Consider the following 20,147-nt stretch of genomic DNA (forward strand, 5'->3'; position numbering starts at 1 on the left):
GGATAATCTCAAAATCTTACTGCTAAAGTATCCCAGCCGTTTGAGCTATTATACTTCTCTTGTTTCTACTTATCAGGTATTATTTCACTCAGACAGAATTCTCTTATTTTAACAACCTCCAAAATCTCAGTTTATTTGCAGCTTCAGTTACATGTCTACCATGGGACACTTCGGGTTCCTCATTCTGGAACTCAATCTGGATGTTGAGGCACAGCAAAGAGAAAGGACAGAACCACATTAATAATAGGTCTTCAGGTTTCCCACAAAAGGGGTTAATGTTCTTCTCATTCATATTTCATTGGGCAAGGGAAATCCCAAGGCCAAATTTTACGTTCATGAGTCGGGAACTGTAATTTTCCCACTGGGGGAGACCTGGAAGGGGTGCATTTGGTAGAAATGTAACCAGTAGGAAAGGGCAGTGAATATTTTGAACAAATACTACAATATGCTTTACACTCTCAAAACATTCTGGTGATCCCACTCTTTGTTCACGTGTAATTCTATCTACTATTTAAGGTGATCTCACCCACATGCAGGTCTTCAACAATCACTTACACATTGATGGCAGTCAAATCTATATCTCTAGGCCAGATACCTCATCCAACTTTCAGACTTTAATTCTAAATACTATTAGCTGGGTCTATGTCGCTATGCCACAGGCAATTAAATTTCAGTCAGCCTCAAACTGAATATACATTCTTTCTCCAAATCTGTTTTACATTTGCTCTTACATTTCTTATTTTGATCAACATTTATTAAAGCACATGCCACATGATATTTTAATTGCGTTGTTTATTAAACTCCCTTCCTCTTCCCTTTTGACCCCCACAAGACGGTGAGCTCCTTGAAGCTAGGACTGTGTTTTTGTTTCTCTGCCCCAAGAGCCCAGCTTTACGCCTACTTCCTGACAAGTAGTCAGCAAGTGTGTCTTTGTGGAATAAATGAATGATGTGAGCATTCTTCTAAATGGTGCTCATCTAGCTGGTCTCCCTCCAGTCCATTCTCTATGATGGCATTCTATTTCTTTTCCAAACGTTAGAATACATTGAATGGCATCCTATTGCTGGTATCCAGAGCAGACTCCTTAGCATGGCACACAGTTTCATTCCTCTAAAGCTTAAGTTTCCCTTTTTAGCTTAATTTCTCACCACTTTTTCCCATTTGGTCCAACCCCCCACCCCAATCCAGTTAGTTACATGGCCCAACAAGTATGTTGGTTCTTTGCGTCTTCTTACTTCCTCCACCTAAAAGAACTTAAATCTACCCCTCCTCACCACTTTTATTTTTGCCTCCTGCCAAAATTCTAAATTTTCAAAGTCAAATGTGAAGTCATTTAAAAAAAAACAAACAAACACTTCCTGCATGGTTTTCTTTATAGCTCTGACAAAATTAATTTTAGTTTCCTATTGCATTTCCTATTTTATTATATGGTCATAGCTACTTTTAAGACTGGTTACATTGTATCACAATTTACTTGCAGGTTTCTTTCTGTAGAGAGTAAAATTCTGGGTTTGGGGGACCAAGTCTCACTATCTTTAACCTTATTGAGGGCTTGGTTCAGAGTTCAGTGGGAACTAAACACGTGCCTGACTCCCTGAATAAATGAAAAAGCATGGTTTCCTATCTTTGAACCCATATGAAGAGGAGCCAGAGACAGTGGGAGGAAAGGAACGCCCTCTAGTTTGTTCAGGAGGCTCAGCCCAAGCAGTCTCCAACTTGTTTGAGAATCAGAGGGTTGGCAAGAGTTGGAGAGCTGAGCACAGCGCTGAAAGTCTAAAACAAAGCATTGCAAACGTCCCCTGCAACAGGGGTTCTCTGCATTAGGAGCCTGCTAAAAAGTGCCAATTGGTCAGTTAACATATTAGGGGTTAGGAACTTTTCAGGAAAGTGCCAATCTCCATGGTTCTGGGCTTTTTCCGTAATGCACTCTGCCTGAATGCAGAGTGAAAAAATGAGATAATAAAGTGATCAAGATTTGGAGACTGGCAAATTGTACATATATGAGGACTAGTAAATTGTTCCTGAGGCTCAAAAGAGCATTAAACATGAGCCCATGTGGGACCAAAGCAAGGTGTATCCCTCTGACAATCAATTGTGAAAATTTGTCTAAAATTTTCCCTCTTTCAAGTAAATCAAACCTTCCAAGCATCACTACTTATGTTTATTTGTAAAAGTATCACTCATGTCAATAGGCACTAAGTAATTTATTCCAACTCATTTGGTTTTACATATATATATATATATATATATATAATCTACATATGAATGTGTGTGAGTAAAGAATTATATAGTTTTGATTCCCTAAGGCAAACAAACCTCCTTTGAAGTTTTCTTAAAGTAATTCTGATATTGCTATAATTGTTCTTATAATACTTATTTGCATATAAAAAAATGCAGATGTCTGACAACAGTCTTGAATACTTAAGGAACGTAATAATGAAGATCAATTTTAAATTTAAAAACAATCTAAATTCCATGAATAGTTTCAGGTAGCAATTATAATTTGAAATAGCATCAATTAAAATACTTAGCATTGGTTAATAATCAATATATATTATAATATGAAAGTGCTATAATTTCCCAGAGCAACACTGACATTCAGATATAAGGCAGTACGTGAAAAGCAATTATAATAAACATCATGGGACTTTAAATAATTCTGTTTTTGTAGAAAATTTTTATTCTGACTGCAGTGTCTGAAACTATACCTAGTTGGCAGTAATGGGAAACAAAACGATGTGACACAGGAAATTATGAAAACAATATAAAACAAACAACAAAACAAAACAACACCTGGAATTTAATAGGGTAAATAATGAATCATTATATTCATTCCCAATAATTTTCCTTTTCAAAATCCCCATGCAATTTGGTGTATGAGATTTGGAAACGTGTGTTTTGGGAGAACTTCTTGATGGAGTGATGGGGAAGGGAAAAGGAGTGGTTGTCAGGACGTGGTAAGTTACGGGGCAGAGGACTGTAAGTGCAGGTACTTTGTGTTATGACCTTTTAAGTCCCAGGAAAGACAACGCACAGCTCATCCCAGGATTTGTCTTTTTTTCATTTCTTTTTTTTTTTTTTAAGTTTATTTATTTATTTTGAGAGAGACAGTGTGAATTGGGGAGGGCAGAGAGAGAGAGGGAGAGAGAAAATCCCAAGCAGGCCAGTGCAGAGCCTGGGGCTCGAACCCACAAAACCGGGAGATCATGACCTGAGTGGAAACCAAGAGCGTGTAGCTTAATTGACTGAGTCACCCAGGTGCTCCTCCTCATCTCAGGACTTTTCTAAACTCCTGTTCCTTCACCCTGTCAAAGAAAGGACCAAAAATTAGGGCATCAGTTATTCCCATAATTGAGAGGTAACATTCTATGACAGAGATAATATTTGCAGATTGGAATTGCTTATGGCAGAGATTTTGATATAACTAGATCAGAGAGGAATGAAAGTTATGCATATACATTATGTAAGAATACCAGATTAAGTTTGCTTCGGGTATAAAAAAAATGACTCCAGCAGATTTAATTATTCCTTTCCTTTCCCTATACCTTTATTGTTTAAAAAATAGGACTGATCACATAAAGCTAAATCTGATAATCCAGGTACAACCTAAGCCTTGTGAAATAAAAAAAAATACTTGTGAAATCCTAAAAGTTTTCATGAAAATAATCTTGCATGAAAAGCATAACTTATAATTTGTAAATAAAAGTATTAATGAACAATTTATGAATCAACTTATGTTATTTGCTGTGGGTATTTGACATGGTCAATTGTTAGGCAGAGAAGAGATATACTTCACATACAAACGAAAACACAGAAAATCTAACTGCATATTATTTTGCACCTTGCTTTCAGCTAATGCTCTTTTATAGACGTTTATGATAAGTTTTTTCTTTACCTGATGTGAGCTTTCTCCTTTCAGATTAAGGAAATATTCATAAAAGTTTATGAACTGGCCCTCTATCATGAACATATATAGGAAGAATAATAAACGTGTATAGCATACGCCTAAGCAAATCAATTAAAAATTTAGGATTCTTCAAGAAATATTGGAAAACCCGGTGAGAATTAGCATTTTGAATGCGGTATTATTTAGGGTAAGCAAGCCACAGTGCTGGAATAAATGGACACAAAATGGACAATGGCTCAAATACAATGAGTTAACGCCTCCTGTCTCGCACAGCAGTGGTCTTTCAGAGCGCTCCTCTATGTTGGTGAATCAGGGCTGGGCTCTTTCTTCCTAAGCCTCTGTTACCACATGGCTCTCATCATCATCTGATACCTGCTGGAGAGAGGAGAAAGACAGGTGGAAAACAAACCTACTTCTTATAGACTGTGGCCCAGAGGTAGGGTGCAGTCCTCTGCTCACCTTCCAATGACCAGAAGCCATATAACATGCATTGCTGCAAGGAAGCCTAAGAAATATAGGAGTCCCCCGTGAGACAATGCCTTTCTAGCTACAACTGTTCATATAGTATGAATGGAAGAACAGATTTTGGGGGAAAGCTAGCATTTTGCCACAAATATCTACATCTACATTTGGCATTTGGTCTTAAAGTTCAACGATCTTAATTTGGCAAACGGCTTCATCTCATTGCCTACATTTCAAAATATAGGTCGCTTTTTAATCATTTGCAGCTCTCCAGTAGTTATGGTGGCTATATTTGATCAATAACCAACAAATAGAATTGACATAGTTAGCAATCGCAACTGATTTCAATCAGCAATTATTCAACTCTTTCTTGAGGATTAAATACTGAATTAGATGAACTTCTGTATGTTTAACTCTTCTCTGGACATTGATATGCAGTAGTGAGCAAGAAAGACACAAAGCTTATATTCTTGTGTGGGGACCCAAAATAAACCATATGAAAGCAGAAAGCAAGAAAACATAAATAAATAATAAGACTAGTAGTGATAATTGCCAGTGAAGAGAGTGAATGGGAGTTGGTCAGAGAGAACACTCTGAAAGTTGGTGGTTACATCATGATGTGAAAAATGAAAAGGTGTAAGCCATGCATATGCTCAAGTGGACATTATCAGTCCTCCCAGCCATTCTCCTTTGCCTCCTAACAAAGGCACATAATGTTGAGCTGGGAGTATTTATCATAGTGTTCATTGACAATGGATTGAAGCGCAGTAATCCAGGGGTATGAGAGAGGGCCAAAGACACAGGGATCAGGTCACATGGGGCTTTGGAGGCCATTGGAAGAACTCTGGCATTTATTCTGCTTGGAATAGGAAACCACTGGAGGGTTTTAAGCAGGAGAGTAGTATACTCTGGTAAAACTTTAAATTCTGCCATGAATAGAATAAGGGGGGGGGGGCATGGAAATAGATGTAAGAGAACACTATACGTGAAGGTGTTAAGATATGAACCTACCACACATAGGGGAAACTAAGAAAGCCTTGCTGGAACAGGTGATGGGTGAGCTTGAGTTGTGAAGGATTAGCTGTAGTTGCACAAACGTGCTGGGTAAATCAGGCCAAAGAAGCAGAGCGGGAGACAGCAAACAGAGTGTAAAAAATTATAAATCACTCGGTAGCAGAAGATGAGGTCCAGAGGCATCACCAGAATACAATCATGGAGGGTCTTTAGTGTTATACTAAGGTATTTGGGTTTTAGCTTCAAAACAACAGTGCATTGGGAGGATCTAAGCAGAGGGGCATGATCATATCTGCTTTTTAGAGCGAGCTCTTGTGATAGCCTGAGGAGAATGGACTGGGTGGGGAGTAGTTGTCTACATAAAAAGTAAGCAAGAGCCTAAAGCTCCAAAGCAAAGACCATGGCTGTGTAAGTGCAAATATTAAACAGCAGCGAGAAGAAAGAGGAGGTGTCTAGAATATTTTCCAGAGCACCTTGGTGGCTCAGTCAGTTAAGCGACCGACTTTGGCTCAGGTCATGATCTCACGGTCCATGAGTTCCAGCCTGGCATCGGGCTGTGTGCTGACAGCTCAGAGCCTGGAGCCTGCTTCGGATTCTGTGTCTTCCCCTCTCTCTCTGCCCCTCTCCCACTCACACTGTCTCTTTCTCTCAAAAGTAAACATTAAAAAAATAGTAAAACAAAAGCCTTTAAAAAATAGAATATTTTCCAGTTCTCTGGAGTTGTTGGCATTTTCAAACATAGAGAATACAGGAAGAGAAGCAAATATGAGTTGACTGGGGACAGAAAGGAGCTATAATGAGGCAGAGGGCTTAAAGCGTGTAAGAGAAATCTTATTTGCAATAAGAAATAAGCTTTTAGGAACAAATCATAGTGTGATAGTTGGAAATTCAGGTACATTAAAAGCTATTGACTTTTTTCTATCAACTTGTAGTCTATATATTTAAATAGTTCAAGGTCAGGTACTCAAAGTTAAATATTGTCTTTTTTTTAAAAAAAAATACATCTCATAGCAACATTTGCAAAGCAGCTTATGAGGGCATTTTAATATCAATCAACCAGTTTGTCAAAGATCATACCTACTATTTTAATATTATATTAACTTATTATGTTAATAATCATGTAAATAAGTAATAGCTAACATTTATGGAACACATCACTTGTCAGTGTGCCAAATACTTTACGTATATTAATGATCTTATTTAATCTTCTTAACAGTCTTGTCAAATGAGAACAAATATCATTCTTATTTATTATCTGATGAAACTGAAGCTCAGAGAGGTTATGTAATTTGCCCAGAGTCACCAGCTAGTAAATGGCAAAGGCAGGGATCCTACCCTTGTTTTGAACTATAAGATAACAGTCTCATCACATTTTTTTCAATACAACATGGTGATTAAGTGAGATGTCTTCTTGGGGGATCTTACCATATGGCAGGATGTACTTAAACCAAGCTATTAGCTTTGGAATTAAAAAAATGTAAACTTGCTTTTTCATTCTAAGACAATTTAACATTGTTTTAAATAGGTAAAATCCCTACAAAACTAAGAGTCATCAGGATTGGTTTCTCTGGTGGAAAGAGCAAGGGTTTTGAAGTCAGCAGGTTTGGATTCAAATCCATTTCAGTGCATACTGACTGGTTTATCTCAAGCAAGTTTTTGTTCTTCTTAGATTTCACATTAAAAAAAAAAGACTTTACATTTAATCTCTAGCCCAACTCTCTGCTGGGCACAGAGTAGGCACTCAATAAATGTTGTCAAATTCTTTTATGGATTAAGTACATTAAGTTGGAAGCAGAAACATTGAACTAGCACTTTCCTCCTCAAAAATGAAACTAGCAGTTGGTTGCAGAATTTTCTTTTTTTTTTCTCTGTTTAAATCAAGATAAAGCATGGCCTCTTTTCTGGTCTTGGTAACTTTGCCAGTCCTTTGTATGTCCCTCCCCCCAACCTTCATGAACAAAAACAAAATTAATCAAGAGACGATGAACCCCAAACTTGGGATGCCGGTGCCAGGAACTGGAACCTGCCATGAGTGTGCTCGTCACCAGCTCCTTCTCGCTTTCCACTTGGCTTTTTGCCCTTCTTTCCCATGTGTTGGCTGTTCTCATTTCCAGATCAGAGTTGACCTTTTTTGTAAGGTTAAAAAAAGCGTTAAAAGCCTCTGCCTTTTTACTGTCATACATTATTAGCTTTCTCATCCCATCAAATAAAAGAGCTGAATTCCCCTTTACCCAGCTCTTGTGACTGATGTATTCAAAGGTCTTTTTCTCCTTTATTTTCTTAAAGTTTACAAAAAAAACCCCCTAACATCATGAATAAATTTAACAAATGTAGTAAAATAGCCCTCTGTCTTCATATAGAACCCCCCCTGCCCACTATAATTAAAAATTAATAGAGTTGCTTTGAGTCGATTACCCTAAAAATGTGAACATACTCACAAAATTAGGGCAGAATCTCTTTCATTGTCAAGTGCATATATTTTAAATATTTCAGTATAACTTGATGTATTGAGTGACATAAGGATGGCAACAAAAGATGATATTGTGGCATAACACAATTTTTGAGCTCTTTATTTTGAGATAATTGTAATTCACATGCAGTTGTAAGAAATAACACAGAGAGATCCCATGTACACTCTATCTAGTTTTTCACAAATATTTTTCAACAAAGTCATTTCTATTTGAGTGTGCCACTGCATAGTAACTTTGATAGGCCCAGTGTACTCGCTTTTGTTTGAGACCTGAAAAGAATTTCTTCAATGTCAATACAGTTTTTGCCTTCTCAGCAGTCACATGCTCACAAATATTAGTTCCTTTGTTCTCTGAGAGTGTTCTTGAAAAAAAAAAACAACTAAAAATTCAATATAAAAACACCAGAATTATTTACCACAAATACAGTTTTTAAAGTCCATAATATAATGACAATATTCAAATAAAGTATTTTACCCACTCTAAAATGTCTGTTACTTATTATATAAAACATGTAGAAAAGTTCTCAAATACCACTGTATTACAATCGGTAGTTACACTGCAGCTTATTGTGTGTGTGTGTGTGTGTGTGTGTGTGTGTGTGTGTGTGTGTTTGTGGTTACTTTAATTTGTAGATCATAAATTCTGTGTGTGTTTAAAGTGGTAGTCTCTGTTATTTTTACTGTGACATTTATTTTATTGAATTTTCTACAGGATTAGAAATCTTTCCAAAGATGCCTATCTTTGGAGACAGACAAACTGAATGAAAGCTCTTTCAAAATAGAAGGGTTAAAAATCTCTTCAGAATTCTATAATGTTTTCCATGACCTAATCATAAAACTAAATTATCATGGTGACAGCCTTCCATAACTGGTTCCTCTGAGTCTCTTTAAATTAATTCAACACCATTACAATTCTGGGAAGCTAGAGGCTGTGACTAGAGTCCAATTAAAAACATAACATAATTTAACTATTGATAAAAAGATAATCTTAGAAAGTTCATTTTCATGGGAATTATTAAAAACTTGATATAGTCCACATGGGAATAACAATTTTATTTCACCTCAGGTAAGGAAAGTAAATGGAAATAAATTCAATTGTAAGTACAACTAAAAAATTGCCTCCAAAAATATAATTTGGATACTTACACTGGTATTCTTGACGACTGACAGAAGAAATTCATGCTTTTCTTTCTAGGTTAAAAGTGGAAAACAACCAAACAAATGATCAACCCTAACAAAGCTTTAGCCCTCTGAGTCTCTCAAACCAAAACCACCGAATAGAAACTTCTCAGTCTAGAATGGACAAAGCTATTTGATCAGCAAACAATTTTAGAGATGAATTTATAGACCACCGAGTTCTTAGTCATATTAATAGTTGAATTGTATGCGCAATAATTTGGGTCGACTATTAAAAATGACTCTACCTGCTAATTAGGTAGACATTAACTCATTTTTAGTTATAGCCTTAGTTGAAACACAAGTTTATAATATCCTTTATTAACTATTCTATCAATTCTTAACTAGCACGGTTACAAACTCCTATGTTCTGACAGTAGATGTTGTCAGGAAATAGTAACTCTTACCCATTTTCTCCATTTGACCTGGAGATGGTTGACCTCCAGGCATTGGCACAGACAGAGAAAGGGAGGAAGAAGAAGACAGTCAAGGGACTACCCAGTAGGCGGAAGGGGAAAACTGTGCCAAGGTTTTAATCTATTTTAAAAATATAACTTTTTATTACTTTTGAATATTTCATGAACCAGCTGTTTGTCCATAAAATACTATGTAAAAAAAAACAATGACTTTCTCAACATTCCATATTTGTACTGACTTAGGCATTGACAGTGACCAGGTTTCCTATTATGATACCAAAAAGAAGAAGATTTAATAAACAAATTAGTAGTCCCAATAGCGTTAATAAGCTATGTTTAGGAAAATGTATTTCCAAATATTCATTTTAAGCCTCTCATTCTTTTTACTTCACACCAACCATCCCGATCCATCTACCCATCTTCCCTTTTGGTCTTGAGCTCCAGAGCAGGCTAAGTATTGAAGAAACTGATCCATTTATGGAAGCCCACTGAGGAGTCCAGACTGAAGGGCACGGTGTGATGCCCCAAAGTTAACACAGGTAATGGATTTGGTTTATCAGTCAGTCAGTCAGTCAGTCAGTCACAGAGTGTTGTAGAAGCAGGTTCTAATAGGAACATAACAAGGCAGCCAACCAGCTAAGCAGTTAGCAACAGACAAAGCCACACACAGTGAAAGAAGATTCCAAACCCTGGCTTAGGGCAGAGATGGGGTTCCTATAACTGAGATGGGGGCTCGCAAGAGCAAAGAAGCATTATTCAGATCCTAGATATTCTGTCACGATAAATCTTTCTGTGCCAGAGATGGATGCAGAGGACTTCGGTTATATGAAACCAGCACATGACAGTGGACTTGAGCACAGGGCCCTCTTCGCCTAGTGATGCACTTTAGGACGAATGCCTTGAGGGAATATTGTAGAAGCCCCAGATGCTGCTCTAGGGCATTTTATTGTTGATTTAATGGTAAGGTCAGTGGGTAAAGAAGCTGAAGCAATGAAAGAACTTTCTACCTCAAATTAGGATTGAACTGAAAACTGGTATAGAACATCTATCCTTGAGGGGAAGTAGATTTATTAGTGGGACACGGGATTTGGAAGATGATGCTATTCACTGGGGCTGAGATGGGAGCTGACATTCAGGGTTTGTTGTGAGCATCCAGCGAGGTAATATTTTTTTTAAAGAGTGTTTTGTTAATCATGAATCATTATTTTAATGTTTCTAAAGAGCTATTTCCCTAATACTTCCACTGACTCTAGTTTCTTAGGTTAATGAATTTAATTAACAAAGATGCACATACATGATTGTTGAATATACACAAACTATAGAAACATCGGTTTAAGTTTGCTATCTCATCTTTTTTTTCCTTTCCATGCTAACCAGAAAGTGCCAGATCAGTACCTCAGGTCTGTATCCGTTAATATCTTCTTGAAACCTGTAAAATTGTAAGTGTTCTGCAATGCCCCAATATTTCTCTTAGGTTTTTGCTAATCTTACTGGAAATTCTTACAAATACTACCCTTGACTCTCCAGCAATCTTTTTTTTTTTTTTTCAATGCATGCTTTGCTTTTGCGCCTTTCATGACACCATGCTACTGCTTCTTTTTGCTTCTTTTCTAAACTCTATCTTTTCTGGGGGGGGCCTGGGTGGCTCAGTGGGTTAAGCATCCGATTTCAGCTCAGGTCACGATCTCATTGGTTCATGAGTTTGAGCCCCGCATCGGGCTCTGTGGTGACAGCTCAGAGCCTGGAGCCTGTTTCAGATTCTGTGTCTCCCTCTCTTTCTGCCTCTCCCTCACTCATGCTGTTTCTCTCTTTCAAAAATAAACATTAAAAAATTTTTAAAGAAGTTTGTCTTTTCTGATTGCCTCACTGTCTTGGCCTCTGTTAAGATTTCTAATGTTTGCCTATGTGTATTTCTCACCTTCTGCTCTCCTCGGACTCCTGCTTTCATCACAAAAATTAATTCCATCCTCTCAGTTTTCATGGTGTGGCTTTTACTCATTTTAGAACCCCCTTTTGAATCTCAGCCAAAGCTACAGCTTGTTGTATGGCATACTTCTGCAATTCCTTTTCAGTGTTTGCATGATAAAGTTAGTTACCTGTTCTGCAAGCAAGGATAGAGCAGGGTGAAAAACAATGATTCTTATAATACTCTGGGCTCTAGTACCCTTTGAGATCTGGTTAAAATTATCACAAGCTCTCATCAAAGAAAGTACACATACATACATATTATTTTTCAGATAATTTTAAGAGGTTTACCCCAACACCATATATGAATCTATTATCTTTGTCCAAGGGAACTTGCACAAGGATGAGACCTTTCTTATATAACAACAACAAGAAATACTGATGAGTTTTGTAGATAGACCTGAGTACAAGTCCTGATTTTGACTGTGTGATTCTTAAAAGAACGACATGTCACCAAGTTGAAGTTTCTTCTGTAAAATAAGTTTAACAGCATTTATTTTTCTGAATTATTGAGATTAGAGATGATGTGGTTATGTCCTGGCATACAGATGTCCCTCAATGAACATAAGAGAAAAATGATGTATCTGGTCACTTTCTGGTGGAACATTATTAGGTACAACATCAAGATCAAAGTATTGAGCATGTAGTGAACTAAGTTAAAATCATGTACAAGAAATTGCTTTGCCATAGCTGTTTTCCCTTTAGATTTGAACTATGGGCTTTTGCTAATTTTCATGCATCATTACATTAGTGTATATATGTGTTGTATAAATAATGATCAGTGTTGCCTCAAACCTGTAGTAAAAGCTGTAAGTTCTGTTTTGCAAAAATGAAGGCGGATTTATTAACTGAGTCTAAAGCAGAGCATTTCTGCATCTAAAACTTTGTTCCTTTAGGCTTTTCACTTTTAGCTGCAGTTTTATACATTGATTGAGATTCACAGAGATGTGGGTTCTAACCTTAAGTGTCTGGTATCCATTTTTTTTTAAGTTCAGTTATCATTCCTATTCCAATTTACTAAGTTGGTACCCAAACATTCTCAAGGGGAAAAACAACTGTTTCCACTGTAAAGTTTTATTACATACGTGGGATGGAAGGGCTGGAGTGCATCTAGATTAGTGCTGCTCAGGTCACGACAATCGTGCTAATAGACCCTGGAAGACACGCTTCCTGACCCAGGACGGGAATGTAGGAAAATGAGCAGTGAGGTTTCCTTCATCCACACTGATACACAGCCATGTCCTTCTGGACTAAGACAGAGAGCAGCATTATTTTCAGTTGTTAATGCAGTTGGGGTGTTCACTTCGTCACACACTCAACAAACACCTCTTATCGCTCAGTCTCTGTGCTCGACCTTGGAGATATAAAGATGTATAACACATGGTCTTGCCTTCATAGGTGATGGGGAGAGTGAGCCCTTGACTTTTATTTAATGAGAAACCACAAAGCATGGTGGTTAAGCACACACACGTTACCGACGGACCTGTGTTGCATCCTGCCTTTAAAACTTACTGTTGTGTCAGTTTAGTTACATTACCAGAGCCCTCAGAGGCTCGATTTCCTCATTTGGAAAATGTGGAATTAGTGTCTGAGTTGCAAGTTTGTTGTAGGGATTAAATAGAAGTATTGTCTGTGAGGTCCTTAGCAAAATGGCCGGCACATATTAGTTGCTCAATGAACAATGGTTATTATTATTGTATTTTCTATGTCACCTTAACTCTATACACCTTAACTACTACACCTTAACTTAGGAAGCTGTGTTTTATTATTGGGTGAGTAACACAGGTATGAATTGCTCTTAGACATCTGTTAACTGAGAAATACTATTAAAAATAATTATTTCAACCCAATGATTAGTTGCTAATGAAGAATTTCATCAGATATACTTTACTAGATATATTCTGACATTGATCTAAGGCTGACACATTCCAATGAAAACAATCAATCTCGTGAGTTCTTTCCAAATCCCACTTCGAGAATAGGTACAACAAAAGGAAAATACAAAATTAATTTTAAATAAAACCTGCCCAAGTGTATTATTATCATAAGCTCTGAAACAAATCTGCTAGCTTACATTCTGTCTCTAAAATGCATCCAACTGGGGCTTCTGGGTGACTCAGTCGGTTCAGTATCTGACTCTTGATTTCAGCTCAGGCCATGATCTCACCATTTGTGGATCAATCCCCCTGCCGGGCTCCGCACTGACAGTGTGGAGCATGCTTGGAAGTCTCTCTCTCTCTCTCTCTCTCTCTCTCTCTCCCCCTTCTCTCTGCCCTCTCCCCACTCCACTCTCTCTCTCTCACACAAAATGAATAAATAAATATTAAAAAAATAAAATATGAAAACCTGGGTGGCTCAGTCGGTTAAGCAATCAACTCTTTTTCCCCCCCCCCAAGGTGAAATAAAGCTGTGGGTTTTATTCATGGGACCAAGTGACCCTCGATTTCAGCTCAGGTCATGATCTCATGGCACGTGAGATTGAGCCCCACATCAGGCTCAGCATTGTCAGTGCTGATCCTGCTTGGGATTTTCTCTCTCTCCCTCTCCCTCTGTCCTCCTGCATGCTCCCTCTTTCAAAATGAATAAAGAAACTTAAAAAAGAGTAAAAAAAGTAAAATAAAATGCATCCAACTGTTTCTATTCATAAAACTGCTGATTAAAACTACACACATACACATACACAGACATGTATGCATATACACACACACGTTTATGTATTTATCAACCAAGTACCAAAAGTCTCAAAAAGATATTTAATGAGTAAACATCACACTCTCTTGCTTAGGCATTAGCACAGCTATATGGGGAAAACCACACAATGTCTGTAATTTTTTTTCTTACTCTACAACTTGTAATGATGGCAGGTGAAAAAAAAAACCAACCCAAAACTGAATTTTAAAATATTTCTTACGTCAACTACTCATCAGGAGTCCTAGTTCTTAAGTGAAAATTCCTGGTTTCACAAATTATTATTAAAAATAAAAGTGCCTTATTTCTGTCCTATATTATTATAATTATTATAAATTATCTGTTATATTATCTATATTTTATCTCTATTATATATTATATTATCTATATTTTCTGTTGCATTATCTGTTTTAGTTTCCATTATATATATAATATATTATCTGTAACAAGTAATGTTACAAAATATGGTTCCATAGTCCATGCACATTATAGAAGAACATGAGAAACGTAAGTGATCAGTTCTGTGTATAAATGTTAATAGGTATGTGCTTTTGTATAATACCTTATCTAATAAAACCATAAGTTCTGGAGTGCATTTGTAGACACAATTCCATTATTTTATACATGCAACGCAATCTTTGAAAACCATTATTATTAAAAACCACAGTGTGCTTTTTCTTCTTCCGCCACTGACGCTAAAGTTATTGGTAATTTCTCGAATGTTTCCACGACACCTGACAAATATGTCTAAGTCTTTCCATAATGCCTAGCAGAGTGATATCTAGGTAGTCCGGAAGAAGTATTAAACTATAAACATAATGAATGCAGCTGAGTGCAAAACTCCTTTGTTCCCACAACTCTGCTGGAGCCGTTCAGGTAGTTCTGGGCTAGGGAAAGCTGTAGAGGGTCAGTGCTTTCAGTTTATAGAGCTCAACTGCCATTTGGTTGGAAAAGGGAGAGAGTTGCTACATCCGTGTTTTGGTCGTAGAACTGAGAAGGAGTTACAACATTTGTGAATTGTAGAAATGATAAAACCAATTTGATTTTTCAATGTTTCGAAGTTCCAATTACTTATTCCCAGTTCCATCTTGCAATGAACAGCGTTTCCTGGTGGAATGACAGAGATGAAAGTACAATTCAGATCTGAAGTAAAGGTTCATGAAGAAAAGTTAGGGGCGCCTGGGTGGCTCAGCGGGTTAAGCGTCAGACTGGATTTCTGCTCAGGTCAGGATCTCATGGGATGGTGAGTTCGGGCCCCCACAGAGCCCGGCTCTGTGCTGACAGTGTGGAACCAGCTCCGGATTCTCTCCCTCCCTCTCTCTCACTGCCCCTCCCTCCTCTCGCAAAAGTAAATAAATAAAGCATTAGAGAAAAAGGCTAATGAAGTGGGATTGTCTAGTCGAGACACAAACTATTAAAAATAAAAAGCAATAATCTTTAAATATAAAATAAATATTTATTTATGTGGAATCGTGGTGCTGTACATTTAAGCTGCACTTCACTTTGTCTAAGCCCTCTTTGCAATATGTGTATTATGCATGGTATGCGTGTTATGACAAAGGGAAAAAATCAAGTAAAATTCGACTTACAGTTTGTGTTATCACGAGGAAGTTGAGTTTTAAAGTAGAACTTCTGACTGTGACATTTATTAAGAATGAAAATGAATTGATAGGGGCGATTGTGGAATTTTTCAAAACTATCCTTGAACATGCGTTGATCTACCTGGTAGTTGTGAGGCTCTGTTAGGAGGTCAAGAAATGGAACACGTGATCTGGCAAAGTCTCTTCTTTTTCTATGAATGTTTCACTGAACTATAGTGTGAGGAGCACCTGGTTGGCTCAGGCGGTTGAGCATCAGACTTCGGCTCAGGTCACGATGTCTAGGTTTGCGAGCTGGAGCCCCGCATCGGGCTCACTGCAGTCAGTGCAGAGACCGCTTAGGATGGTCTGCCCCCTCTCTGTGCCCTTCCCCCCGCTTGCACTCTCCCCAAAATAAATAAATATTCATAGTGTCAAATGATCTCTGGCTTATTTTCAGTTTTCCCATTGAGGGTTTGAATTTTGAAAACCAGAATGATGGTTTCCAAGTGAATGGCTGTTTTAATGGTAATTCCTGGCGATATTCCCAAAAGCTTACTAAAAAATTGTCACCATTGGATCACCTCGAGAAGGAAAGATAGTTGTAATTAGTAGTACCTAGTACACATTCATTAAGAACAAGTCAAGCCCACCAGGGAACCAAAGGGTGATGTACACAGGGCAGCTGGACACATTTGACAACACACCTCAAGGAGTCCCCATGTACGTGCTAGGGAGACATAACCCTACAGTGGCACAATTGAGCTGAATTTTTTAACTGGCAGCCACCTTCCACAGGGCTCTTTCTTTGGGCTTTTCCAACTCAAACATTTCATCAATGATTTTAGTACGTGTGCTGCGAAAGCGAGCACTATTAATGATTTCGAAGAAGAAAGTGAAAGTCTTGTGATCACATTTGTGGAAAAGCAAACAGCAAATGTCTTTTATAATATGGTAAGAGATGATGTCAATAGTTAAGCCTGAAAGGGTGGAAGAATTTATGTGAGGTTTTAGAAAAGACAATGAGGTACAAAATAGTCATTGTGAGGAGTTTAAAAACTGACCTTGTAAAGAAACACAGCACGATTGCGTGGAGGAACTGAACACCCAGTTGAGGGTTTTGACAACGAGTCTACAGTAAATTAGTCAGCTTGGGTGGTTTACTACAAACAACTTCGGTTATTCTGTATCGGCACCTCAAAAATGGCAGGTGTCCTCTGGTGTTGGGATTTTCTGGGGAACATTATGAAGGAGGATAGGCAGGAGAGAGTGGAAGTTATTTGGAAGGAGTCATTAATCCACAGAGTATGAAAGCTATATTTGACAATGAGGGTCATAAAGACGGGGATGCAGTTATAGATGGTGAAATAGATGTAGGGTAAAGGGGTTGGGAGCTCAAAAAAAGACACTAGTGCCTTTACAGAAAGTTAATTTGTCGGATTATGTGTAGTAATGAAGTGTTTGGTGCTGAGTCTTCAACACTGTTAGAATTCCCAGTTATGGTAACATCTATGGCAGCAGGTCACTGAGGTGGAAGGAAGAAAATTATCACTGTGGTTGAGGAGGTCAAGGACGAGAAGACCAGGAGGTAGGGATGGTGGGTAACATGGATGTCAGGATGTTGGATCAACACCGTGCTCTGATTTCTCTTTCTGAATGCTCATGTGGTCTTAGGATGCATTAATGAAGGTATAGTGACTAGAACAAGGGAGATGATAATTACGCTCTGTGGAATACTGGTAAGCCTTTGCATTAGTATTATATTCAATTCTGTGTGCCACACTTTAAAATAGATAGTGCCAAACAGGGAAAGAATCCAGGGCAAAAGAAAAGAATAGTGAGGAAAATGTAAAATGTATCATAAAAGGGATAGTTGATGAGATTGGGGCATTTAGACTGGAAAAGAGAAAACCTTAGGGGAAACATGAGCATTGTTTTCAAATATTTAAAGTGCTGTCATGTGGGGAAAAAAAACCTAGATTCATTCTGTCTACTTTCTGAGTGAGAACTGATCAAAGACAGGATGTTACCGGAAGGACTATTTCAGCACAATTTAAAAAAAAAAAGAAAAGAAAAAGAAAAAAAAAACCCCAAAACTCTCCCACAAAGTTGTCCAAAGGCAAAATATATTTCCTTGGAAAACACTGAAGTCTCATCATTGGAGGTATTAATCTGGCAGGTGTATTGACAAGGAGATTCAAGAATCAGGGTTTAACGTCCTTTCATTTTTGTGTACTCTCTACATGGGCATCAAAGTCTAGAACATTCTAGCATTCAAAATGACAGTTTTTAATATGGTGATGAATTCTTCCTAATCTATGTATCTGGTTGTGTGATACTATTTGACTTATTTTATTTCACCTTTTCAAATATCTGTGACAAAGTGAGTGTGGTAGAGTTTTAAAGTGATCAGTACTAGAATTAAAAGTGCCATATTTGAACTTCAGCTGTTCCTTTTATCAGTTCCTTAATTTTACTTAACTTCACTTGTACACAGATATAACATGAAAAGAACTGCTGGTTAAGGAAGCTATGAAAATAATTTTGAGAGAAACAGAACAAAAAAAATGATAAAGGCCAAGAAAAAGTTATTCAGTTTTGTATAGATCAGTGGCTTCTTCAAAAAGGGAGTGGGGCAGATTAGATTTAGCACAGCATAACAAGATTCCAGTAGCTTGTAAAAGCTCTGTAAGTTTTTCTGATGTTCCTACTGATGAAAATAAGGTAAAGACAGAAACAAAAACAAAAACAAAAGACTAGCCAAACCAACAGCCTATTATCTGACATAAGCAATTGGTTCTTTTAATATTCCCAGCACCTGTAATAATTATTTCTTAAGTCAAGATATCCAACCTGAGAATATTGGTTTTATGACAATTTACAAGATGAGGAGTGCCAAAGCTAAGGTAATAGTGTGGTCACATCTTCAGGCTCAGGGCCACAAGGGACCTTTTAATATATAGAAGAGGTAGAAAACTAACTAACAACCAGACTATACCACCCTGGAGACTTTATATAGTAATATGTAACTTTCTGTACCAATCTTTCACATTTTTTACATTGACTGTCTCTGTTACAGTCTTCTTGTACAGGGCATGAGAAAATGGAGGAAAAGGATTTCGAATCACTCCACCAGTTAATCCAAATTAACTAAGAAGAAGGCTATTTTGTATCATTTTGCCACCAAGGTTGAATACTGATTTGGCCGGACAGAGTCTCAACATGCCTTGGGGTCAAGGGCCCCGGATTTGTTACTGGAATAGCTTGGGTTTGAGTTCTTTTCTGTTGGCATCTTTGGGTTATTCCTTTAGTGTTCTTGAGCTCAGTGTTCTTCCAACATGGTAATAATTCCAGTGTTACCCACCTCATGGTTTTGGTGTGAAGATCTAAGTAGGAGGGGCTACATTTGGTGAAGGGGACTATAGGTAGATGCATACACATGTGGCATTTCTTTTCATTTCCCATAGATATTCTTCACGGAAGTTATTGATTTGTACTTCCCCACCCCTCTCCCACCCCTGGAAGTGATTACTGAGGATCAGAAATCTGTGTCACTTACCAGAGGTCACAAGCAATAGCACAACCACCACTGAATACTAGTTTACTAATTTCAAAGCCCGAGATTTTTCCACAGCTCCAAAATGAAGCAGAGTGTGCCAGAGGTTGCAAATAGCAAAACATTTATTTACTCCAGGAAAAGCAAAAGGTTACCCCAGAAAGGAGACGTAATCAGAGTATACTACTTAGCTCTGAAGTGAGTAATATTCATAAAATTACAGTAAAGCAAACCCTGGCTACTTATCTAACTAAAAATAGGCATATTGAGAGGACAGGATTTTAGAGGATAATGACAAAAATGTATAAACCAATAAGCATGGATATTAGCATATTATTTAAAAATTCATAGATAATTTCTAAAAGAAATTGGCTGAAACAAAGACATTGAAAGTAAGGAGTTATCCTAGGCATGGAGGGGTACAGGATGGGTAACTAGCTTTTTATCACTACTGAATTTTTAAGCCATATCCATGTCTTACATTGATAAACATGCAAAATGAAAACAGAGAAAACTTTAAAAAGTTTAGTGAGGCCATTTTGTAAATATGCTGCATTTTACGCTGGGCTTTGGGAGCATGGTAGAATTGATCTTGTTCTGTGTCTTCTTACCCTGACAATTTGGAATATTTGGTGTCTCTTAAGATTTAAAAACGTGAGGGGTTGTTATGTCCCGACAAAGAGTCCCGTGATGTTTGCAACACTGGAAAAACTGAGTTCTTTGTCAGTAGCCAGTATTTGTTTTAACTATTGTTTAGAGTTAAATGAGCACATTGCTTTACAATTTGGGTTGCACAATTTGGGTTAAGGAGAAAAGTCAGAACAAGATGAATTTGGAAATCTATGGTAAAGCTGTCTGAAATCTTGGTTATGATATGTCCAGAAATACTCCCATAATTTCTGTTCCTTCAATGAGA

This window comes from Acinonyx jubatus, chromosome F2 (assembly GCF_027475565.1).
Source record: "Acinonyx jubatus isolate Ajub_Pintada_27869175 chromosome F2, VMU_Ajub_asm_v1.0, whole genome shotgun sequence".
Classification (NCBI taxonomy): Eukaryota; Metazoa; Chordata; class Mammalia; order Carnivora; family Felidae; genus Acinonyx; species Acinonyx jubatus.